This window comes from Thunnus albacares, chromosome 17, assembly GCF_914725855.1.
Source record: "Thunnus albacares chromosome 17, fThuAlb1.1, whole genome shotgun sequence".
NCBI classification, from domain to species: Eukaryota; Metazoa; Chordata; class Actinopteri; order Scombriformes; family Scombridae; genus Thunnus; species Thunnus albacares.
This window is the reverse complement of record NC_058122.1, coordinates 9,988,257-10,007,536: the sequence shown is the minus strand read 5'-3', so window position 1 is coordinate 10,007,536 and position 19,280 is coordinate 9,988,257. Positions and strand designations below refer to the sequence as shown.

The 19,280-nt window shown below is 39.8% G+C and overlaps 1 protein-coding gene across 2 annotated transcripts in view; it reads left to right on the top strand.

Annotated features, from left to right (window-relative positions):
- The window catches only part of prkcbb (protein kinase C, beta b), a 101,113-nt gene that overhangs the window by 10,656 nt on the left and 71,177 nt on the right, over positions 1 to 19,280 (top strand). The gene's annotated exons all lie outside the window — the stretch shown is intronic.

The window sequence follows — 19,280 nt, the reverse complement described above, 5'->3', positions numbered from 1 at the left end:
ACCTACTGCTCTCTCCCCTTCACCTCACTCCTTTTTTTCTCTTTTTCCGTCTTCATCTTCTTCTTCCCTAATCCCCCCCCCCCCCCCCCCCCCCCCCGTGCCTCTCAGTGTCCCCTCTCTCCTCCTTCCTCCTTTGCTCTAGCTCCCCACCTCTCCCTCCACCGCTCTCTCTCTCTCTCTCTCTCTCACCGTCTCCCCCTCTTTCTCTCTAGTGGCTGTGTGTTGGAAGCTGTGGGCTTTGATGCTTTTATAAATAGCCTAAGTGTTCCACTGAGAGTACCACCAAATGGGATGGATGGATGGCTAGATGGATGGATGGATTGGTGGATGGGGGAGTGGAGAGGGGAATGGAGGAGGAGGAGGGTGGGCTGAGTGCGTAGGTGTGAAGGGAGAACATTGGAAAGCGCCAGAAAAACGGCAATGATTAAAAAGCGACCGAGGTGTTTATTAAGAGAAAGCAGGGAAGGAGAATAAAGTAGAGAAACTGCAGGGTTCTTATCCATCGGCCTTCAGAAATACCAGCAGTTCAAGAGGCAGAGGCTACTAGAGCTGCTTTTATAGTATCATTTCCTTGTTAAATGAGACACCTATCATCATGTCTTTATCAGACATCTATGTCACTTCCTCAATATAATGCAGGTTGATCAAAGCTTTGTGGTAAGATTATGTAAAATCTGCAGTGAATCCTTGTCTAGTTCTAGGTTGTCGATTATTCAGACAGTTTCTTGCACTCTTTAATTTGTGGGGTGTTAGGCCCCAATCTGCAATCTACGTGGAGTTTCATTAGCATTGCATTTAATGGACAGTTTATGTGCCACATGGTCTAAATGCTGTTCATGCTTCTCTACATTCATAAACACTAACATTGTGTCAGGAAACAGTGAATGCTTGAATTTTTAACACAACAAAATCGATGAATTAGAATTAGCGCAGAATATCTCACTGTAGTGTGGTTGTCATGCAAACCCTCACTGTTAGCAGCTGCAGTCGATGCATTGTGTGAGTTCTCAAAGTCAGTCTGCAGATTATTGTCAGCGAAGCATCGACCCGATCCAGTCTGTCAATGACTGTATTTGCAGCATTTTCAAGAGTTCATGTTGTACACCATTGTGCAGTCTTTCAAGCCATGCTACTGTAGTGCATACACTGTCAGCTTATTGATGGGGCCAAAAATATTGCAGCATTATAGTGTATTGATTTTTCCCTTGTTCCCCTGGTGCTTTTCAGACACAACAAACTTGCATCCTAAACAGGCTGCGCTCATGGAAACACAGCAACATAATACAGCATGAATCATATGTTTGAGGTGGAAAGGCCCACTGTGATTATTACGAATGGAGGAGACATTGACATGAGTGCTCATTTGAAGCTCAGGATTCGAATCATTAGCTACTTTTGTACAGCATGAATGTAAATGTGATTCAATTACAGCAGCCTTCTCAATGAATGTAAAGTACAAATGAAAAACTTTGCAGAAGAATTCAAAAAGTGGAGTTATAAGTCAGATCAAAACATATTTAATTAATTCATACAGAATTATGCAGTGCAACCAAAGAGAGTTAAATAATTGTAATTAAAAATGCAACAAACAAACAAAAACAAATTCATTCATTAATACAGCAGACAGGCAGGTTACAAATACAAGGAAAGTGAAATTGTTAGCTGATTGTCAGCTTTTAGTAAACATGCATGTAAACTGAGACTCTGTCATGTCTTTGTTTGCAGTGATAGTTTTTCTGACAGTCACTCTACAGTAACACCCAGTGTGTTTCCTCCCAGAACTGCTTCCTCTTCTCAGTTTAATGTGGAGGGTGTTAAAGAGGGTGTGTGTGTGTGTGTGTGTGTATGTGTGTGTGTATGTGTGTGTGTCCTAGGCTACTTTTGGGGAAAACTTTTAGACTAAAGACCAGTTAATTGGGGACGGCTTGTCCAACTGGTGACAAAAGCTGTGTTCCCAATTGGGAAAAAGCTGATTTTTCGGCCAGCGGTTATGGTTATTGTTAGAGTAAGTCTCCAGGAAATGAATGTAAGTCTATGTAATGTCCCCAGAAGTGACTTAGGACAATGTGTGCATATGTCTAACGCAAGAGACTGCATGATATGTGTATGTCTTGTTCAGTATACTGACAGGAGAAGTGAAAGACGTGAGAGAGAGTAAATCAGCTTAAAACAGGAGTTGTCACTGTTTCTGTTTATCAGTCCATCTGCAGGGGCTATCTGATGCGTCTGTGTGTGTGTGTGTGTGTGTGTGTGTGTGTTAATCCACAGGTTTGTGTGCGACAGAGTCTAATTTTACTTGTCAGCGAGGGCCAGCTCCTTTTGCTCTGATCTACTTTCACACATCTGAAGACTGATCACTAAGAGTGTGTTTGTTTGTGTGTGTGCGCTTGTACTCACTTTCAGTTACACATTGACAGACAATCTCCTTCAGGGTTTGGCTGTCCTTGCTGCTGACATTTGTAGCAATAGTACACCCGTTGCCACGGTGACACCTTGGAGACATATCGGGACGGATCAGACAGCCAATGTGGGTCAAGATCGTTTGACATCTCAGCCTACACACACACATATACACACACGCACACAAACTAAAAAAGACTGAACACAAACTATAGGTGTGTCTAAATTTAAATCTTTCCTCCTCAGACTGACAGAATAAGCAAATGTGAATGATCACATTACCTGTTTGAGGAAAAGATATTATCATGCTCCATCAAATTTGATGAATTTGAATAAAGGGCAAGGATCCAGAAAATCAAGACCTAAATTGGAGAGTGTCCTCATCAGAAAAAAGGCAGCATTAGTCATTATTCAAACCTGTCAAATGATCAATATTTGTTTCAGGTGGCCTGTTGCCGTTGTACAATTACTGTCCTTTCTGATTTACAAAGGTAGAAGTTATATGACATTGTTACACCGCCACAAAATGTCTTAGGGAAGAAGTTGTGGCGGACGTCTGGGTGTACAAAAAAGTGTGAATCCAACACAGGAGATCACTGTTCATGTCCTTAGTCCAACAAACAGTCTCTGTTGGTTTAAGTTTAACCTTCAGGCTGATCTCTGCTTGACTGTAACCAAGTATTTATATTTTCTTAAATTTAATTATACCCTCAAAAGAGGGGTGGCAGATCAGAAAACACTCATATGAGTCATTTTTGAAATAATCACACAGGCACTCACAAAACACCTATTTAGTCATTTTGGTTATCAGCCTGCAGTTGACCGCTGACCAGAAGCAATAGTCTACTGCTTTATAGTTAACCTCTGTTTGTCAGATAGAGGTAGCTACTCTCCAATATTGCTAAGATTGTGATATTTGAAAGTGTCAGCTCATTAAACTGATGTCTTTTTGGCTGTTGACATTTATGCATAGTTGTAACACATTAATAGGTGCTAACCCATTGTAAATATGTGTCAGTCCCAGAGAGTACCATCACCTTTACTTAATTCTGTCAATAGCTGCTTTCCTGCAGCACAGATGGGAAATGGTTCATTCTGGCTGCTTGATTGGCGGCCTCCACCAGCCACTGTGGCAGGTAACCAGGCATCATTAAAGCTCCTGTGAGCAGGATTTAAAAGTTTCTGACTTGATGACTTTTGGTGGTAGCATTCTTGCTAGCACTGGTAGCAGCATTAAAGCTGCAGTGGTGTTTATTTATGCACAATTTTGTGTCACAATTTGAGTTGTTTTATTCATATTGTTGTTTCATCCTTTCCTAACCCTCACTGGTACAGTAGTCTGTAATCGTCTAAAAAATAATCTGGACTCACCCCGGCTAGCCATGTTTGGCCCTGAGGTGTTACTAAAAAAGTCTCAGTGTTAATGATAATTAACAGAGCTGCAACTAACGATTATTTTCATTATTGATTAATTTGCAGATTACTTTCCTGATTAATCGCTCAGTCTTTTAGTCTTTAAAATTAAAATGTCATCACAATTTCCCAAAACTAAACTTAACATATTCAAAAATAAATAAAGACAGTCCTGCAGTTAAAGCTCCAAAATGATGTACTCTTGCTATATGTTTGTGTAGATCTCAGGAAAGCTAAGGGTGTGTTTCAAACTCTTCCACCCACATTACTAAAAAATCATATGCCCCCTCTGCTCGTTCTGTCTTTAATTATTCACTTTCCTGGCACTTGTCTCCTACATCATCAACATTACAGGACTTTTGCACCACTCAGTATTTGTTGTTAGTAATATAGGTGATATACAAATTGAACCCGATCATTTGCACTCATCATCAACAGATGGGTGTTGATGATGAGATAAGCTAAATGTCTAAAACGTGATTCATGGTGTGTGTAGGTGGGATGGCCCACCTGGATTACTAACTGCTGGGGGGGAGAGATGCTGCTGTGCTGCTGTTGTGGGTTTCAAAGTATTCTTTGAAAAAGGCTGCAATTGTATAAGGAGTTTGGTTCCAAACTGAGTGCCAGCATTGGAAAATTAAACCCAGAAAACTTTGATATAATGTTTAACAAATGTTGTTGGAAGGTTATTTGGTAGAAATATAGTCAAGCTTGTGATAATATCCCATTTATGACATGTTTATGGTGACTTAACAGTGTTTTTCAGTGGGTTTATGATATGTTTAACTTACAAGTGTCCCTGGCAATGAATGTTTATTTCTCAACGAGTGTTTCTAGACTTCTCTTCAGTTTACAGCAATAAGGACTCACTCACTCCAGGTTTGGACTTTCTTTCTGTCTGTGGTGCGTGTGTGTGTGTGTGTATGTGTATGTGTGTGTGTGTTCCTGTTTGTGTTATCGTCTTCTTATATCAATGACAAAATCTTTATCTAAATTTGGGTAAACATATTTGCTCCATTTCTGCATACACCTCCAAGGTGTGTGTGTGTGTGTGTGTGTGTGTGTGTGTGTGTGTGTATGTGTGTGTGTGTTGTCTGACGGAGACCAGCTAACTATGTCACTGTTGCTCCTGAGATACTTTAACCCATTCGTCTACAGATGGTAACCTAGCAACAGGGACAGGAGTGCAGTGATCCCAGACCTCTTTTTCTGTCTGTCTCCATCTTTCCATCTCTTTCTTTATTTGCCTTTCTGCGTTTGTGTTGCTCATGCTTGCTTTTCCTCCGTCATCTGTCATCTTCCCCCTTATTTAAAAAAAAATGTTTTCTATCCATTCTGCCAGTTTTTGTGGCTTTAATATTTATTGTATAGTTTCTATAAACTAGTAGCTGTGACAATTATAGTTTGTGGTTTTATGTGCTATATGACTTAAGTGTGTAGGAAGGAGTGTGTTGTTTAAATGTCACCCGCCCATCTTCAATGTGACAACTTAATTTTCTTTCATTCTTTCTTAATATAACCGCCATCTAAATAGCCTTGCTGGGTGTAGCTCCGGTGCTTTTCAATAAAGCACATTTAAATTTGAAATTGCAAAGAAGATAGACAGACAGGCAGAGTAATAGATATTTGAATGTGTGTTGTTCAGCTGTCTGTCTGTGATCTTGGCTGTCATGATTACTAAAATGTTTTTTGTTATAATATGTTTATGTTTTGTGTGTGTGTGTGGGTGTGTGTGTGTGTGCATGTGTGTGTGTGTGTGTGTGCACATGTAGAGTGAATAACCCGCAGCCAGGCAGCACTGGTCTGTTGCCAAGCATTGAGCGAGTTGTAGACTATGTCCTGCCCTGCCCTCAAACACAGGCACACAAACACAAACACATAGAAAAAGAGAGAAACACACACAAACACAAGGTCTTGAGTTTAGTTTCCGTCAAAGAATTACAGCACACACACAAACAATGCATTTTTCTTGTTATTTGGCCAAAGAGTTACAACTGTAACTGTAACCTTACTTTGTTTATAATCCCTCAGCGTCCTTTTGCTGTCAGCATCTGAGAAATTACTGCTTTTTACATATTGCACTTGACATTAATGGAGAAAGAACCACCTGTTGTTGTTTTTGTGAGTCTCTGATACAGTAATGCTGGTACCCACAGCACAAGTCAGCCAGAATCATATGTCTTGTTTATAAAAAAAGATGAAGGGTGGAGGGTGGAACCAAAACTGGAAAGACTGTTTTTTTTTTTTTTTTGACAGTTTTTTTTTATTTTTATCATAGTTGCCAAGTTACATCTTTAAAGATGAAAAGTTTTGTAGAGTGTTTTTTATAAATAACGTGACTACACACAACTTGACACATTTTGTCACCTTGCAAAGCTTTTCCTCTTTCCACTCTTTGCACCAGACAGGTGCTATGTGTGTATACAGGTTTGAGATATAATCAAAACAGCATAAGAAGTGCTTTTTTTCATTGTTTTAATGAGAGCTCTCATTACAGAGCACATATGTAATGTGTTGAAAATTGCTTCTATCTCAATGACTCATGTTTATGAATTAGATAACGCGGCTCAGCAGGTGGAGCAGGTTCTCCACTAATCACAGAGTTAGGGGTTCAATCCTGGGTTCCTCGTTGCCACGTACTGACGTTTTCTTAAACAAAACACTGATGATGGCTTCCATTGGTGTGTGAATGGGTGAGTGAAAGGGAAATCTTAAAGCACTTTGAATAATAAAATAAAAGTGCTTTACAAAATGCAGTCCATTTGCAGTTCCATAATGCATCAATTACAGTGTTCCACTGGATTTTATGGAAATAACACTCATGCTGTGTAGCTGTTTAGATGAGCACATCTAGAAGCTTTTACAAAGCAGACCATTGTTTGTATGACTATTGAATTATAATGGTACATTGGTTTGTGATAAATGATGTCGTAGCACAAAACCGCAGATGTAGACTGTTGACTGCTGGTAATTGAGAGTTGACAATTGTTTGTTTGTCATTTAAGGCCTTCCTGTGAGTGTCGTCCAGTACATTAACACCACCAACTATGGCCTCAAAAATGACCCTAAACTTGAATCGAAGTTTCACAAACACAGCAGCTATTGCAGGGTTATTGTACTGGATTGCTTTTGACTGTATGTGTCCATGATAGTGTGTCAATTATCTTTCCAAAAGATAGAAGTAGAAGTCATAACATCAAATTAGACCTGTGGTATTGTGAAAATATTTGTTTTTTGTTATGCAATGGATGGCAGCATTTTTCTAGCTCGCATCTAGTTCATTATATGGTATTCAAACCTGTTAGTCTCATCCGCTCTCTTGTTAATATCTGCAGCTCTCCACTCTCACCCCTCTGTCCTCTCTCTCCCACTCTTTCTCCCTCCTCCCTCTTCATACCACTTCTCTCTCTCTCTTTCTCTCTCTCTCTCTCTCTGAAATGAGTAAATCAGTAGATTAGATAAAACTGCATGTTGAGGATGATGACTATACTCTTCAACAAATTAAATATAGCGAGCACTCATATACACGTAATGTATGCACTCAAGCTTTCTATATCTCTAACTTATTCTTTCCTACCCTTAGTTTTTTTTTTCTTGCTGTCTGGCCCAAAACAGCAGGTACTATTTGTGGGGGAGTAAAGAGAGAGAGACAAAGTGGCAGCAAAGGGTGGAGGGAGTGAGGGAGGAGGGCAGGAGAGTGAAAAGTTGATCTACAGTACAGGAAATTAGAGGGCTCTGTGTGTGTGTGTGTGTGTGTGTGTGTATGTGTGTGTGTGTGTTTGTGTGTTGGCTGGACATGTTCAGGTCATACTGTGGAGGTAGATGTACAGTACTGCTGGTATGAGAGGAAACTTAAGAGCCCTCCACACACATACAAACAGAGAAAGAGAGAAGAGAGGCAGCGTTGGTGCATAGATTAACAGTGTAAATGTCATTATTTTTTTCTTTACAAATAGTGCTTCATTTTAGCCTCTTCTAGGGGTGTGAGGAAATCAATTTACATAAGAATGAGAATTCTTACAATTCACAGATTCCAAAAATGGATTTTTGTATGTTGTTAGTAACATAATTATTGATATTGACGGAATGAGAGTTGTCTTTATCTTCAAAGAAGGCAGTCGTTTTGAGACATTTGGATTTAATGACTTAAGAACTAGCTTACTAAAATGTATTTTATTACCCAGACACTCATAAACACACACTGCTGCAGTTTCCAAAAACTCAGCCAACTTTGATCTGGCAAAGAAAATAAATTGGTCCATCCACCTGTTTTATTTCAAAAGACTTGCGTCCCTACAGCGTTGTGGATGAGGACAGGTTTCCATGGTACTACTGTGCAGCGAAGAGGGTGTTTTCTACTGCAAGCGACATTAATAATGTTGCAGTTATAGCCTGAAGATAGTGCTTTTTTTCCTATTTATTCAATCAAGAATCGATTCTGAATGGAGGACTGATTCTGAATTAAATTATAACACCGAGAATCAATAACTAATCAAATTGATTCTCCAGGATTCTGTCTCTTCTAGACTGTAATCTTTTCAACTAATGCTAGATATTGATTGTCAATAGATTTAGTTACCAAATGAAATGTGTCTGTTGGACTGAGTACTGAAAACTGTCAGGTACCAAAACCTGGCATCTACAGCTGTAAGGATAAGCCAATGAATTGATTAGTGTATTGACACAAAATTCATCTTCAAGATAAGATTGTTTCGGTCAATTATTGATCAGAAGTGCCAAAAATGTTTTGCTTGCAGCTTTGAGGATTTACGTTTTTTTTTTTTATCTTCGTTACATCAGTATAAATCGAATGTCTTAGGGTTTTAGAGAGTCGGTCAGACAAAACAAGACACTTGAAGACGTCACCTCAAGCTCTAAGAAACTGTGACAGACATTTTTACTACTTTTATAGTGCAACCATTTAATAATTTTGGTATTGTCATCAAAATAAATGGCAACTGTGTGAGTTTGAATTAGGATGTTGTTAACAAAAAGCATGTGTGCAATAATATTAAACATGGGAGACAGAAAGCGAGCACAATGGAGACAGAAAGTAATAAAGAGAGAAGGGAAATTGAATTAAAAATTTCAGAAAAGGAAATAGATGAATGAATCAGATAGAGAGGGAGATGGAAAGAAAAAGACAAACAGAGAGATAGAGGGGATGTGACGGACGGAAATCAAGGGAAGGAGATGGAGTGAATGAAAGACAGTGAGAAGGATGCAGTGAATGAGAGAGAGAGAGAGAGAGAGAGATGGAGTGAATGAGAGGGAGGATAAGGGTGGAGGTGTAAGCTGGACCACGTAAAATCATCTTGTGCCAGACTTCTTTCACGGCGCTGGCACAGAGCTGAAACTGAAATCGAACGGAGCGTGAAGCCAGCCAGACTGTGGTGTCTCCCGAAAAAGATGGATTTTATTGTTTTCATCACTCTGGTTTTGTCTAATTGAATGTAACACAGTACACTAATGAAAGGAATAACATACTGTATTGGCTGATATCCACAGGGGATGAAGAAGTCTAATTCTGCTGATATTTTACCATTCACAATCATCGTCAGTTAACAGTCGACACTTTCACAACAGCTGAGAGGAGTAAAATGAAATGGAGTGTGCTCCGGGCGATTCTGAAATTAAAAAACGCAGCAAGGCCACTTAAAGAACAGATGGACAAGAAACCCTTATGAATAGTTCCATAACCTCAAACGCTTTTCACAATTATTCAGCATGACAGATCTTTTGGAAACCTTGGCATCAAAGAATCACAATTTAAAAGGGTGCTTTTGTGAAACTGCAAATAGATTGTTTTGTTTTGCTTGCACGAGGTTGTTACTTGCCTTACGATCATCGCCAACCGGAGGTCACGCTTTGCCTGCCAAGTGAAATCCCCTGTGTTTTTCTCTTGAAAAGACAATGTAACAGCATGAGAAACGATAGATGTAGAGTCGGAGGAGGAGAATAGAAAGGAAGAAAAAGAGAGGATGGATTGATGGAAGGGAGAGAGAGAAAGAGGAGGAGTGATATGGGTGTGCTGACTCACTCTGACCCTTCTCCCTGCTTCACCAGCAGCATTGTGGGTATTTATACATTGGCGTAGGCTGTTCAGCCCCCTTATATAAGCCCTTACACACACATACACACGCACATAAGGGGAGGTGCCCAAGGTGAATGGCATGTTTTGTTCAGATTATTGACTTTCTTCCTCCTTTCTTTTCTTTATCATCTTGCTCTTCTTCCTCTCTACCTCCTGTTGCATCAGCTTCTTCTTTGAGTTTTCCACCCCACTCATCAGGACGTTTCCTTCTTCACTGAGACAGTAGGAAGAGCAAGAAACAGGAACAGTAGTCTGTCTCGCCTAGACCTCTCTCCACACTGTTTTAACACTGTGCCAGGTCTGCTAGGCCAGAGTCAGGGAGAAGATCTGATAGAGATGCTTTCTTGTCAGTGAATCCAGTCTGCTAGTCAGAAGAGCAGTCAATATAAGCATCAAATAGTCATCTAGCTATTCAATTAGAGAGCTACATCTCATCTAGTCAGTCAGAAAGTAACCAGGCTTTCACATCAAACACACATGTGCAACATAATTCTCAGGGGTGTGTGTAAGTCATAACGGCCTGAACTGCCCTGATTTTCTGACACGTTATGTATCCAAAACCCACATCATACTGTGTCATCAGTGTGGAGGATGCATATTTGTACAGTAAATATGGAGTTACTGCCGGCAGCCAGTTAGCGAAACTTAGCACAGAAACTGAGAACAGCTATCCTGGCTCTGTTCAAAGTCTTGTTGTCAGGAAGCCTTCAGGAAGTCACTGCTTTTACATTTCAGTCTTTGTATAGATTATGTAAAGGTGATATAACGTGTTAATTAGTGAGCTTTAGAGGTGCTGGTAGGTGTATTTTGTTACCTTTGGACACAGCCAGGCTATCTGTTTCCCCCTTTTTCCACTCTTTGTGCTCATGTAGTGGGTGTGACTCTGTATTGTGAAGTGTGTAGAGGGCAACACACTTCCTGGGACTGTCTCTGAGCAATTTATTTTCCAACCGGCGGCAACAGCAACCATAGTTATTAAGAAACAAAGCATTCACAGTGTATCTCTTGCATAAATTTTCTCTGTGCCTTCCCGGGAAAAGGCCACACACAGAGAATATGCACAATACCATTATAAAAAGAATAAATAAAATGCCGATTCTGACATATTATATTTCCTATCAGAAGAATAACAAAAAATAGCAATGTATAAACCCACATACCTGTAGTTGTGAAGAAAAAAAGCATTCGAAGGGTTTCCCTTGCATAAATGCTCTCTGTGCCTGTGTAACATCATGAGTAAAGTCGCTAAATGCTCCATGCTAGCAAACACAGTCTCAGCAGTACATTCTAACATGGAAAACTACATGGCAGACCTGCGACACACGCACAGCAGATTTATGCATGAAAAGAAATAAAGTTGCAGCTCTAAAATGTAACAATGTTAATACATTGACTTCACGTGTGTTTTTAAGTAACTTAACTTCACATTTCCAACCAAAACCGTGAAAGTACAGGGAGCTTTTCCCTCCCTGGGAAAAGTCCATAACACAAAGAGGAAGTAAAACCAAAGGAAATGTGGCAAGTGCAGTTTGCAATTAAGACGATTGCGATACTTCCTGCTATAAACCCCAATATTTCCTTTTATGGAAACATGTCTAATCTTAACATGAAACCAAATGTACGTATTTACACAATTTCATGAGAACATACTGACAGCATATCAACAACACTTAAAGAATATAGGAAACATGACAACGGAAATGCTAACCTGCATCCTTCAACATGAAAGTCTGTGCTTCAGTCCATATAGAATTCTTCCGAGATGTACAAGGCGCGGTTCATAATACAATACAACAACATCACACTACTACGCTAAGCTAAGCGGCTGCTGGCGGTAGCTTCATGTTTACTGGACAGATGGTGTGGTAGCAATCTTCTCATCTAAATCTTGGCAAGGTAGTGAATAAGCGGAAATGTTGGACTATTCTTTTAAGCACACTGAAAGCCCCCTCTTCCACAGTGTGCAAGCAGCTTTTCCTTACAATAAGAAACACCATACAGTAGGTGTTAACTGCTGTAAACGTGCCCACAGTCAGTTGTTTCATTTTACTCAAGCATTTTAATACTGTGTGAGAAATATGGATGTATGTTGTGTTCAGATCTGTTATATCCAATCACAAGTCAACACACTGGTCTTAGCTAGTCAGGTTTTTTTCATTTTACAGTCGACCAGCAATTCAAATACTTAATTCAAATAGTCAGACAGTCAGTTGATCAGTCAGGGTTTTTCATTCCATGCAGACCATCATTGATCAAACAGTTATACTCAGTCAGTTGCAGCAGCCAGGTAGCGCTGTGTGTCTGTGCTTGCGTATGTGACATGCTACTACAGCTATAGATGAATAAATGTGACATACCAGAGAGCTTTGCCACTCAGTATGTTGTAGCATTGAACCTGGCCTCTGAAGCTGACACTATCTAAATCTGGGACATCACCATACAGCGTGTTGGTGCTTTTCACACACAAATGCATGCACGCACACACTGGCAGCTCATTAGAGGAAAAAGCTGTGTACAACATCCGTGTTCTGCCAACATTTCATAAACAGAATATACTGGAACGAGGAGAGGAAAAGAACAGAAAGAAAAGGAGATGAGTTGGGGAAAAGGGAGAACAGGAAATGAAAGGGAGGAGAAAGAAGAAATCATTTTCAAAACAGTACACTGCATAATAGCTTTCTATTATATAATAAGAAATCCTGGAGATTTAGTCCATATATGAGTTAATATTCGGTAAAAACAATTAAATCCTGTAAGCTGCTTGCAATTTAGTATTTTCTAAGTGTGAGTAAATGACTGGTTTATGAGAAATGTTAGTCCAAATAGTAAATGTTGACTCTAATATGGTGAAAGGTGCTTAACGAATACATTTACTGTCACTTGTTTGGTTCAACAGTTAAGCAAAAGATTTATTCTCTGCCGTCTGAAGAACAGTTTTTAAGCTGGATGAAACTTGATGTAAGATGATGCACGCTTACTGTAATATAAGAGGAAAGAGCCTCTCGCTCTCTGTTTGAGCCCCTCTCTTTCACCCTGTATTGGTATACAGAAAGCCTGATGGGTAGATGATATTGATTGACAAACCAGTCGTTACATAATGATGTCATGAGTCTGTTGGTGAAGGCCGGGGCAACACGGGACACCTCACAGAGCTATATCTGACGAGAACATGTTTCAAATATTAGTCACTGTGTATTTGTGTGTGTGTGTGTGTGTGTGTGCGTGTGCGTGAACATGCATGAAAAACAGAGAGAGGGGAGTTGTGAAGTGTTGCAGAATTGAGATAAATACAAGCCACATACAAGTACAGTGTAATTGCTCTACTGCACTGAACGGGTTTAAAAACTAACTTTGTTTGCCACGTTATTACATATAGTGATGCCATTTGAATTGGTTATCAACACATTACTGATATTAAATGCCCATATTTTACATAAAAAAGCAGTTTACTAGCTTATGTCTTTGTGAGAGATTATTCTTTGTCCCGTATTTTTGTCCGGTGTTGATGTTATGACTAAGGATTCGATAAAGAACTGAATATCCTTAAAATCAATCTCTTATTGTGCTTATTGTACCTATAGGGACCTACAATGTAAGGGAAAGAATCATGTGGACCACTGAGGTGACTGTGCGTGCAGTGACATGCCCTTTCCTGGGAAAAATGCTTGTGAAAATCACTGGTGTTCAACATGTGAACACTTGCATAGCAGTGGCACAAGTCACAAAATTAGAGAAAAAGATGGAGATGAAAGAAAGAGTTTCTTTGACTGACAGTACCAGTAAAGCAGGTTTCCACTGTAGAAACAAGACTGATGCAAAATCAATTGTGAGGCTGATTATTGAAAAATTCTTGTGAAAAACGTTTGTACACCTTATTGATGGGCTCTACCACAGCTTATTTTTTCCTTCTTGGGGGGACAAAATTGTCTCCCTTTGGGCTGAAAAGGGATTCACAGGGTGCTAACTGCAGCCTGTAATGTAACTTAATGCTCAGCCAGTGTTACAAGTAGACTGTACAGGTACACTACATGGCTGCTTACCTCTGCTGTAACCTGTATTAATCAGATTGGTTTACCAGGTTATCGTCCACCGTGTGTGTATGTGTATGTGTGTGTGTGCGCGCGTGTAATGCTATAGCCCAGGTCACAGCCACAGTAATGTAACAGACTGATGAGAGAAACAGAGCCGAGGAAAGACATGGACAGAGAAAGAAACGACAAAGAGAGAAATATAAAGACAAATTGTAACTGTGTGTGTAACTATCTTTATCAAACTGTGTGTGCGTGCTTGTACAGTACGTATGTGTGTGTGTGTGTGTGTGTGTTTTCCATGGATATTTAATGTATACGATAAATAATGAAGGCAGAGAGGCAGGGTGCCAGCTACAGATCAGTACACAGAGGGCACCAAGCGGTCAGAGGGGAGGGTTTGTGAGCGATACAGGCAGGATTCATGTAACGGTCAAGGCCAGTCACCAGCAGCTGAGCGTGGGAGCTGCAGTTACTGAATGCTAACAAAATGACTGAAGGTGTTTCTTGATCAATAGTAGAATGTAACTCAGTATGTTTACTCAAGTACTCTACTCTCACCATTTAATGCCACTTAATACTTTTACTCCATTACATAAATATTGTACTTTTTACTCCACTACATTTATCTGACAGTAATATTTACTAGTTAGTTACAAATAAATATTTTACATTGAAACCAAATTTCAACTTGAAAAATATGATACATTATTTTAAATGAAACTATCCGTCAGTAAAATAGTTCAAATCTGAGTCAAATCTGAACACAGCTTGTTAGATTTAGCATGTCTTACACTTTTCGGGGCTATAAATATCTCTGACATCCTGATCACGGATAACTATCCATAAATACACTTTGAAGTCAATTTTTAAAAAGACGCTCCTCATAACTGTAGATCTTTCCTCTTAATCATCACATTTTCTTCTGTTTTCTTCAGTGTCAAAGTGATAGTTGTCTGTATTTCCATGGTCACAGTGCAAATTGGAACTGCTAATAGTTAATTCGGCATGATTATTGTTGTGGATATTTTGAGCGATGGTCAGCACCTCAGTGGAGAAAAGGGGACACGAGCCTTTGATGTCTTAAAGCTGAAAATGTTTATTGAAGCACTTGATCAAGAAGAGAACTGAAATAGCGAACATCGAAGTCATCTGCAACTCAGATGCTGTCTCTTTCTGTTCTGCCCTCTGAAGGTCTGACTCTTAGTCTTCAACAGATCAGCCTACAATATGAAACATTAGTCTAACTGGTTCACTACTTTCTAAACAAGGAACTGCATTTTACCCGTGTTAGTTCAGGTCACTGTCAGCACATTCTGGTTTGAATGTCTGACTGTGTCAATAGAATCTACGCATTCACTTATCTGGGTTGTCAAGGAAAGCCTCCTCCGACCTTGGTAACCATGCCAATGCTGATTTACCCTTTATCAGAGGGGCTTCTGTTTCCCCAAACATCACAGACAGCTGCATATCCAAGGAGAGGCAGTGTCTCTCTCTACAAGACTTGATGTTGCTTAATCTGTGACCTCAAGGCCCAGCCTTGACCCAATGTAACCCAATTTGTAACCCCTAAAGATGGAAAATTCCATAACAATTATCATGGTGCAAATTTTCCAGAATGTAAACAAATACAGGCTAAAGAAACTCAGGTGTAGCTAATTCACTCTGATTCTAGGGCTGGGCGATCTGACCAAAATCTCATATCCCAATATAGGTCATTTCATATCCTGATAACGATACCTATCCCGATATAGCACATTTTAATTCAATGAATAAATAGTCCGTCCGTCCCCTCCGTCTCCCCCTGCTGGCATAAAGCCGCCTCCGTGTGTGTTTTTACATAGCATGCAGTTGCTCTGGATTCAGAGGTGCGACGGAGATCAGACTGATCAGAGCTGTAAACTCTGCCATGAGGGAGGACAAAGACGTTACCAGAACGAGAGGAGGACATTTGTCTTCGTTTGATAACGTTAAAAGTTAAGTTAGACTTTTCTTTCGGCTTCCCGACTCACTTTAAAAAGACGAGAGAAAAAGAAAGAGAGAGCAGCTGTGGTTAAGTGAGCAAGAGAATGAATGAAGAGAAGGAGCGCTGGTCGAGAGAAAGCTGGTGAATCAGATCAATAAAACGTTATTTTCGGATTGTTTCACAGCGGTTACGTTCTAAAGCACAAATATGCCCACACACCTCCAATCAATCAACGTGTTATAAATTAAGAGATTGAAAACCAAGCAAAAAACCCTGGGTTTCAAGGGGTTAAGCAACATTTTGAATGCAGGAGCTCTATTTGTAACTAATCTGAGTTTCCACCTCTGATGGCAGGTGCTTTTCAAAGCCACAGCCAATCAAACATCTGTCTCAGGTGTTCCAGCAGTATCATTTTAGACATTTCTCTTATCCCTTTGTAAGTTTGATGAATTGGTTTGGCTTAGTGAGAAAAGATTATGCCACCTATCTTTTTAAATTTCCCCCACTGAAAATAGTTGTGTAGTGTTAGCTGAATGCATGTCTTAATGGGTGCGTGAGGTAATTATTGTTGTGGATGGAGGTCAGGTTGGAGTTTGGTTAAAGAGTGAAAAGAAGGGCACACTTCATTTATGGCATGGTATAATTTTGTAAAGAGGTATTATTTGTTTTGCCCCAGGGGTCATTTCATTGGATAGCCTACATTTCTATTTTAGTGAAGGATCTGTGTGTGTGTGTGTGTGTGTGTGCGTGTGCGTGTGTGTGTGTGTGTGTGTGTGTGTATGTGTTAGGGATTTGGCAGAAGAAATACTCCAAAAGAGCAGTTGCCTTGAAGCAATATGTGCACATAGCTCTCCATTTCTATCTCTACCTCTGTCCCTCCACCCTCACTTTGTGTATTCAATCTGCGATATCACTGGAATGAGTGGGTGGTCTGTGTGTGTGTGTACGTTGTATCATCGCAGTGAGTGGGTGGTGTGACCAAAGAGAGGATATTGCATGGGAGTGAAGTACCATTGAGGTGCACATTATTTGTGTGTGTGTATGTATGTGTGTATTGGAAAGAGAAAGTCTTTGTGTTAATTATAACCCCTCTGATCAGAAAATGATAGAATCACTGCCCCCAAATATATAAATGAGACAGTAGTAGAGACCTTCAAGAGTGAAAATATTAAGATTATATTTTTTTAATACTCTGATCTACCAATCTCTGATCCCTTAACACTGATACTAACAAAAGTGCAGAGAAAGAATCAATGTTTTCTTATTCAAAACTGTGATTACCACATTCCTTCATAATTATGCTTCCCTAAACACAAGTAAATTTATCCAAATGCCTAAGTTAGTTGTAATGAAGCAGCTTAGATTGTGTCCCCTGTATTCAGTGGAACTGTTAACCCATAGTTCACAGTGTATTTTTCAATTTTCACAGTTCCCACAATTTCCAAATTGCCCCCTGTCTTTCCTGACCCCCTAATGGCCTGGGAAAAATGTGGATTATCACACCAATTTTTTTTACGATCTACATCAGTGTTTCTCCTATAATTATATATATATATATTTTGGCCAAAAAACGTATTTTTTAAATACCAAAAATAACACCAAATACCCATTCATTCGGAAATCAATAGCATGCGGGAGCCTTTGAGTAGCGCTGTTTCGAAACGTGAGTCAACGTTTGTGTCGTTGCCTTTTAAGGAACAGGGCAGTGCGCAAGTGAGTGAGTGGTTAAGTGAGAGAGCGAGTGGCAGAAAAGTGATGGTGAATGCAAGCTGATCAGAGGAAAAGGTTAGCAGTAAGTTGTCAATCTGGCAGTAAATGTACAGTACAGACTACAGTGTGTCAGTTAATAAATGCTGCAGCTTCTCAAAACCAAGAAAAGTCTCATCTGTTCTTTCCCCAACTGCTGGAAAAGTGAAGGGGGTTAGCCCCAAAGTTAGTAACAATGGGTTAGCCTAACATGATGACACTAAACAGAGAAATGTGTGGCTGCTAAGCCCCCTTCCCCCCACCGCCCGCCTGCCAGGCCAAAGCAGTCAACCTAGGGGAAACACTGAACATGATTTTAAACTGATGACATGTTTCAGAGGCCCACTACAGCTTCTTTGTCTGTGACTTTTTGGAACAGAGGCAATATATATTTGTTTATGAATAGCCCATATAACATATAAAACATATTCTTTAAAGTAAAAGGTTACAAAATCATAGACCTTCTGTTGATGTTTTTTTCTCTCCATTTATTTTACAGTAAATCAAGGTGATTCAAACATGCTTCTTCTTATTTTGAGTAGTTGCACCGTGCCTGTTTTGGCTGCTGCTATCATCAAAATGTCTTCTGGTGTTCAGTGTGTTTACAGTACCTCTGTATCTCTCACTCAGACATAAACATTATGTAAATATACTCTGGGGTACCATCATAAAGACTGTTTATGTGTGTGTGTTTGTGATTGTGAGATGTCGGTTATTTTTAGCCCCCTCTGTTCGTCTTGCCTGTCAGTGGAGCTGACATTGATCAGGGTGGAGATGACAGGCTTGCTGTGCGTCGAAGCTTTCACATCTGCACCACTGATTGTTATCAACCTGGAAACTGCGTGCACAAAGTGGAGCCCTGTTACGCTTTTCATCTCATGTACATTATGATTGTACAGGTTTCTTTGATTTTTCATGCGTGTCGATGTGTATACTTGTTGTTTTCAACAAATATGTGCTGAGGGAGGGAAAAAAAACAAAACTCAACCTTGAGTTTGTTGTAAATACAAATTTTTCAGTTCTGTTGGTAGCAAACTGTGTAGACACAGGAAATTCTGTTGAGAAGTCATTTTGGTACATACTGTAACATGAATATGAGGTTACATTTTACATTATATTCTAGACAATTAGAAGGTGCTCTTATCCAGAGTCGCTGACAATGAGTCAACGGTGCGGGAGTGACAATAAGAGTGTGTGGGTGTTAAGACAGAACCACAGCATCCCTCTGTACATTTACCGCCACAAAAGCCTTTCATAGGTTAAGTAAGTGGTGCTTCTAACAGCTTGTAGACAGTAAAATAACTCCGCTTTCATTAATCCTCCTCAGAATCAAATCTAATTTTGCTTCAACTAAACCTAAGACATTTCCTTCGATTTAAAATTTTACTTTAAAAAGAGTGTACAAAGTCAGCCAGCAGTCCAGTGTATAGTGAGTCAGAGTACGCTGACACTATTCCTCTGATGAACAGACAGTAGGGCTGCGATGGTATTCCATGTTACTGTGTATCTTGATTTAAACACAGTTTAACACACTTCATATTAATATTATCACAACTGTCATTATCACACCTGCCAGCTATGGGGAGACTCTCGACAGACTGCTGCAACCTGAAAGAATGAGGGTCATGTGGTG